This window comes from Callorhinus ursinus, unplaced genomic scaffold (genome assembly GCF_003265705.2).
Source record: "Callorhinus ursinus isolate GAN/ISIS: 27379988/994484 unplaced genomic scaffold, GSC_fseal_2.0 scaffold16, whole genome shotgun sequence".
Classification (NCBI taxonomy): domain Eukaryota; kingdom Metazoa; phylum Chordata; class Mammalia; order Carnivora; family Otariidae; genus Callorhinus; species Callorhinus ursinus.
The window spans coordinates 41,918,904-41,926,380 of NW_027397078.1; positions in this window are offsets into that span (position 1 = coordinate 41,918,904).

Below are 7,477 nucleotides of genomic sequence, written 5' to 3' on the forward strand. Positions count from 1 at the left end.
AAAATTAGCTTATGTACTTGTAAATTTTGCATGCTTTAAATGATTATAAATGCACACATCAATATATATATATATATGTATACACACACATAAATATGCACAAGTGTGTGGCTTAATACATATTTAAGTTTGTATATATATGTATATATGTTTATACACTTAGGTTGATATTTGTATATATGTTTATATATGTCTACTATGTATACATATATATTATATTGTAACATATATATTCTGTATAGAGACACACATATGTCTATATAAAAACGTGTATATATTTTTCCTAGACAATACAAACACAAATATGCCTTTCCTTTATGGTTTCATGGTTTCTTAGAAAATTTTCCCTGCCCCCAAATGATGTATGTGTATATATATATATATATATATATATATATATCATTATATATATATTTATATATATATTTAAAGATTTTATTTATTTATTTGACAGAGAGAGACACAACGAGAGAGGGAACACAAGCAGGGGGAGTGGGAGAGGGAGAGGCAGGCTTCCCGCGGAGCAGGGAGCCCGATGTGGGACTCGATCCCAGGACCCCGGGACCATGACCTGAGCCGAAGGCAGACGCTTAACCAACTGAGCCACCGAGGCGCCCCTAAATTATATATGTATATTTTATAAATGCAGTTATTATTATATGTTTTTTATGATTACCCTTTTAAGGTCCGTATTTGCATTTCATACTCCACGATTTTATTTTTACACACGCGTCTTGACACGTGGAGAATTGATTCTGGCATGAAGGAGCCAAGAGGGAATCCTCCTTTTTAGAAACTAAATCACCATCCAGTTATCTGCATAACATTTCCTGGGTAAGCCATGCTCTCTCCATCCATGCAGATGGCAGGTGCGCTCTGGACTCCAGAGAAATGCACCTCTCGAGGTCTTTTCTGCGGCAATACCAAACTATTTTTTAAAGTGCGGGCTTTATCATAGGAAAACCAAGTTCCCATGTGATGAGAAGTCTCCTTTTCTCAGCATTCTGGAATCCCAGCTCTCATGCGGGCTCTCCCACATCAACCATTCGCCTCGCAGGGTCAGGCTGTGACGTGCGCTTTGGTGGGCTGATGCTGACCCACTCCCGAGGAATCCTACTCGCCAAGCTCTTTCCTCCAAGGTCAGGGCATGACTCTGCTTTTGCTCACAACTCCCTGACTCGTGCTTCACGTCTCCTCAAGTTTTCTCTTTACAAGTCTCGCCACGATAAATACCGATGCCTCACTGAAAATTATCTGGTTCGCAGATAAGACTCCGTAGATGTTCTCGTTCCCCTGTCCTGGAAATGAAGATTAAATGCACAACCACCGGCTTTCTAGCAAGACCTGACAGAACTCTCAATCCAGTCTGTCACGTCACAGAAACCGGTTTCCAAACCTCTTCATTTGTATCTCCTAGGAAATCATTTCTTGTGCTCTGAAGTCGGCTTCCTCATTACAAGAAAATGTATGAAACACCGAAAAAAAAGTATAAGGATTCTCAGAATCCACACAGAACCTTTTTGGCATTTTCCTACCATTTTTTGTTGTTGTTGTTGTTGTTATGTCATTTTGTTAGACGATGAAGATCAGAGTGTGTGATAACACTTGGATTACTGCCTATATTACTTAAAATGTAATCATAACACCCCCCCTTTTTTTTTACTATTTATGATGAGTGCAAACATTTCTGCACACGAACAAAAAAGTAGACACACCCCTCTATCTGGATGTTGAATGTATTTCTATGTTTTTCTCTATCATAAAAACTGCCTTGAATAATGGGTATATTACTTTGCTAGGGTCACTGTAACAGTATTCACAGGACACACATTTACTCTCTGATAGTCCTGGAGGCTGGGAGTCTGAGATCCAGGCAGGGCTGAAGGCTGGGAGTCCGAGATCCAGGTGGGGCTGAGGCTCGGAGTCTGAGATCCAGGCGGGGCTGAGGCTGGTTCCTCCTGAGGTCTTTCTCCTGGGCATGTAGAACCTGTGTTCTTCCTGTGTCCTCACGTGGTCATCCCTCTGTGCGGATCTGTGTTCCCATCCCCTCTTCTTATAAGGACCCCAGCCTATGGGATCAGGATCCACCCTACTGACCTCATTTTACCTTAATCCCCTCTTTAAAGACCCCATATCCCAATACAGTCCCATTCCAAGGTCCTGGGGGTTAGGGCCTTAACTTGCAAATTTTGGGGGACACTATTCAGCCCCTAACGATGGTTAACCTTGATAACAAAGCCGTGGATACTCTCCAAAATTTAATTTTGAAAAATAAATTCACAGACATAAAATGAGACTGAAAAGTATGATCACTTCTAACACTGTGAGGCTTCCACTAATGGACATTACCACTAAATGTGTGTTAAGAATTCTCTGGTCTGCATGGAATAGCTCATCTTTCTTTCTTTCTTTCTTTTTTTTAAGATTTTATTTATTTATTTGAGTGAGACAGAGATCACGAGCAGGGGGGAAGGGTAGAGGGAGAAGCAGACTCCCCACTGAGCAGGGAGCCTGATGTGGGACTCGATCCCAGGACCCTGGGATCATGACCTGAGCCCAAGGCAGATGCCCAAACGACTGAGCCACCCAGGCGCACCCATAGCTCATCTTTCTAATGTTAGCTGGGTTAAAAAAAAAACAAAAACAAAAAACCAGTGGCCACTTTTGTTCTTTGATACATTTCTTTGTTACTTATTAGCAACATTTTTTTCTATGTGAATGACCCCCAGTATGCCTTTTTGGCGGGGAGGTTATTAGTGCATTAATGCCCTTTGACCAGATATCAGTTTGGCGTTATGTACCATGCACACTGCCCGTCAATGTATTTTAATTTTGTTTATATTTCTGTAACCTTCTCACATTTTTGGGTAGTGGGATCTGTTCATCTATTTACCCCCGTGGTTCTATTCCTGACAAGTTTAGAACATCCTTCCACGACCACATGGGGATTTGAAAACCGGCCCTGGGATTTTCTTCTAGTTTTATTGTTTTGATTTTATCCCCCCTGGACACCTGATATTCCTGGAATTTATTTTTCTCTTCTTGCGACGTCTTCCCGGTATTTTTAAAGACAATACAAGGTGAGTATCTAAGTAGCATCTAATCCCAAACAGGTAACAGTTTGGTAACTAGTGTATCATTTACGATGGCTGGAGAAACACACAACCTGATTTGAGACAATTTTTCTCATGTTACTTTGTCAACCTCTTTAGTCACTTAAAAGCTTGAGAGCCTAGCCCAGGAGACAAAAGGAGTGGAAAAGCTTATCTGACCCCAGTGATAAGGTCAGGGCACTTGTTTGCATTTTGCAAAGTGTGATGCAACCGTGTGCATTCAATATCAGGGCTTAGATTTCCCATAAACCTCTCCAGCATCTGAGAAGCACCACCTCTTGGGCATCTCTTGGATGAAGAGTAAACTCAGCAAAGTCTAATTATAGGCTCGTCTGACCCAGAAAATGCTACCCCCATCAATGCTTCCTATATGGTTTTCTTTGAAATCACTCAAAGAAAGCCTCCGAGTAAATAGGCACGTTTTGAAGCATTATTTTTAGAAGTCAGCGCTCCATGCACAAATAAGCATGTCCGTCTGCCTTGGGGGATGTTTTCAGATTTTCAAAACTTTAACTCGGCGAGACAAGGGAGCCTCAGGGTTTTGCTTGATTTTAGTGATTGATGACTCATTGATCTTACTTCAATCTGCAATTATTTGAGGACTCCTGTTTCTACCCTGGGATGACTTAATTGTTCTGAGCCCATTGGAATTTATGACCTCCCCACCCAGGGCGCTGTGTGTGGTGTCTCTGTGGTGAAAACTTCCTTTGCATCACTGGACACGGCATTTAGAGGTCAGCCTCACCTGGTTTGAACATGTGCTGGGTTTTGTTTTTTTTTAATTGGGGTCTTTTTTGAGGGGGAGATCAGGGCATTTCTAAAACAAGTGGGGTTGGAGCAGTTTGGAACCCGGATCCCATTTGCATGAAAATATGGCACCTGGTGCCCACATACACTGCTGTGCATGGGGGTGACTCAGCGGGGCTCACACTGGAGCAAGGCACGGACTTGTGTGGCTACACATATAATTATAAAATAAGTTTCATCACCTCCGATTACTCACGATGGGCCTGGCTCCATCCGCAAAGGCCCAAGCGCGCAGCATTGTCCAGAACGTAACCCACGAACTAGGTTACCATGAATTCCCTAACACATTAAACCCACGGGGCCGTCCCGTGACCAAGAAGAAATGAAAACCACAAGCCTGCAAAGCTGGGAACAGTGTGCGCTGCTCAATCTTGGAATCACTCCTCGCTAAGAAAATGTGCATCGGTGATCACTGAAAACACCCAAGCCCCGATAACTGCCCTTGAAACAGCTCGTCTGAGAAACTGGGAGCAAATACACTAACCACGGAAAACCACCCTGTTCTATTCCTATTACACAGGGGGCACCCAGTAGGGAGCTTTGTATTACGGGGAGATCTAAAGAGTGAAGTCTGAAACCCTTATCCTGTAGCTAAACACCTACCAGAATTTTCTGCCTGCCTCCAAAGACCAAATCCTAAGTGGACAGATCATCCAGCATGCAGTGATTAAAAAAAAAAACTCCCATCCCTGGCTGAGTCCAGATTCAACGCATTGCTGCGTTGTTTGAAGGATCGCTTTCCAGAAGCCCTGGGAAGGCCTCTTCTAACAAAGTATGGAAACCCACCCAAGTATATTTCCAAAGTATGGGTTTATCTCACTGAGGGACAATACACAGGGATATATTTAACTAAAAATATATAGAGGTGCCCCGGGGGCTCAGTCTGTAAAGTGTCTGCCTTCGGCTCAGGTCATGATCTCAGGGTCTTGGGATGGAGTCCCGGGTGGGGCTCCCTGCTCAGCGGGGAGCCTGCTTCTCCCCCTGCTTATACTCTCTCTTTCATAAATAAAGAAAATCTTTAAAATATATACTTATATTTTTTCATATATAAACATATGGTTATAAATATAAATTGTAATGTCCGCAAAGGCAGCTGAACATGTCTTTTAGAATATATATATTAGAATTTATAATAACATATATTAGAATATACATTACAGAATGTTAGAATATACTATATATGCCTAATAATATATATATATATAAGTTGTAAAGTCTGAAGGCAGCTGAACACCTCTTTTAGGCTATACATGTTACAACTTATAATAAAATATATTAAAATATATTAGAATATATTATGTCACAATATAATATATAATCTACATATCATTTTATGTATATATAAGTTGTAAAGTCTGTGAAAGCACTCTTTTAGAATATAGAAAGTAAGGGGCACCTGGGTGGCTCAGATGGTTAGGCCTTCGGCTCGGGTCATGATCCCAGGGTCCTGGGATCGAGCCCCACATCGGGCTCCTGGCTCGGCGGGGACCCTGCTTCTCCCTCTCCCTCTGCCTCTCTCCCTGCTCATGTTCTCTCTCTCTCTGTGTCTCAAATGAATAAATAAAAAATTAAAAAAATTTAAAAAGAATATAGATAAAATATTTTAGAAGATATATTCTAGAATAGAGTAGAATATAATGTATATAATATATAATATGTACACACTGTAAAGCCTGTGAAGGTAACAGTATACTTTTTAATTTTAACTCAGTATCTATACGCTTACATATACACACACATATACATATATGTGCACATACATTTGTATATATTTTTGTATGTGTGCATATATATTTGCTTGTATAATATATACACACATATGCATGCATATATACAAAATACATATGTATTCGAAATGAAGAATTCGTATACCGGGATTGTTGTGTGTTGTTTTGCGAGTCACAGGCTGTGGTTTCTGAAGAATTTTTATGATCCTTCCAGATGAAAGCTGCTTTGTACACCAAGGTGTTGCAAAACCTGCCCAAGATATTTATAGGAAGAGGTAGGTATGTGGTCAGTCTCGGGGGCCGGAGAGGAAGGAGTCGCATCAACTCTGCCACCCAGAGTTTAATTCTGAAAGTTTGTTCCTAACCCTTTTCTGCCTGGGTGCCCCTGGAAGGAAAAAGCATGTCCTAATTGACCTAGTCCCGACCACTAACGTTAGCTACCTAAGAGCATCACAGCGGCACGGGAGACGGGGACGTGCCCCCGAGGACAGCCCTGGGTCCCCCCAATTGCTCAGCAAGGCCTGTCGGTCCGAGCGCCTCCCTGTTCCAACCCGGTGCACGCGGCCTGCTCAGGGCACGCATTTTTTGCATTCCAGCTCAAGATTTGGCAACAAGCAGACAGCCAGGGGCCAGAAAGCCGCACCCCGAGCCCGCATCTGATTTCCTGGGGCCCCCTCCCAGTTGGCCAAGCCAGGCAGACGGGGCCTGGGGTCTGTAAAAATACAGCCCCCGCCCAAGGGCGGAAGGGCTAAGATGCCTCCAAACGAGGTGGGAGGCGGTATGTCCTCTCTTTGGAAGCTCAAAGTGTGGTCCGCGAGGCCGCAGCTGGGAACAGCCCTTCCCAGCCCCGCGTTTTAGCCGGACGCCCGGGGACAGGGTGGCCAGATAAAAGAGAGAACGTCCAGTTACATTACAGTTTCAGATACGCACTAGTCATCTCTTGTGTATAAAAGTATATCCAAATACGGCCTGGGACCTACCCTGCGGGGGTAGGGGTGGGGGTGGGACTCTCCTTGGGTATCTGAAATTCAAATGGATCTGGGGCGCCCTGCATTTCTTTTCCAAAATTATGCCAGGCGTGTTTAAAACAGCGACCCATCCAGGGGCACGCGTGGCGTTTTGGTTTTTTTGGGGGGGTTCTCTCTCTTAAACCTGTGTCTCCCTGTTTTTCTTTAAAAGATGGTTCTCTGGAAACAGTCATGGATTCGTAGGAAGGTGCCCAGAAACTGGAGGGAAGGGGGAGCCCGGCGCACTCGCGCGCCCGCCCCCCACGCCCCTCCTTCCTTAGCAAGCATTTTTCATCACCATGGTCCCCCCGAGAAACCAGGAAGCTGACACAGGCCGGGTTTTTATTCGCTAGACCCGGCAGCCGCCTTCGGGAACGCGCGGGCACCGAGAAGCAGCCACCCGAGCGTCCCACTAGCCTTCAGCTCCGGCTCAGTTTGATTTTTTAACTTTTGTTGGAGCCACGCCCTCCCCGTGCCCAGCGCGCCCCGCCTCCCGCCCTTCCCGGCTGGGGCGCCAGGAGCGCGGTGGCCGGCCCGCGCGTCCCCCGGGGAAGCTGGGCTGGGCTGGGGACCCCACCCCCGGGGCGCCCCCGGCGGCGCAGGGGGCACGGCCACCTCCCCAACGCCGCCCGCCCCCGCGCGCCGGCCTCTCGGATCCGGGCCTGGGGCGCGGCGGGGGCGGGGCGCGGGGGCCCCAGCGACACCCCGGTCGGCGGGCCGAGCCCGGGCGGGCGCCGGGGCGGGCTGGAGAGCGCGCAGCCCCGCCCAGGCCGCTTCCGCCCGGCCCCCCAGCAGCGCGCACGCAGCGCGGGCGCGGGCCACG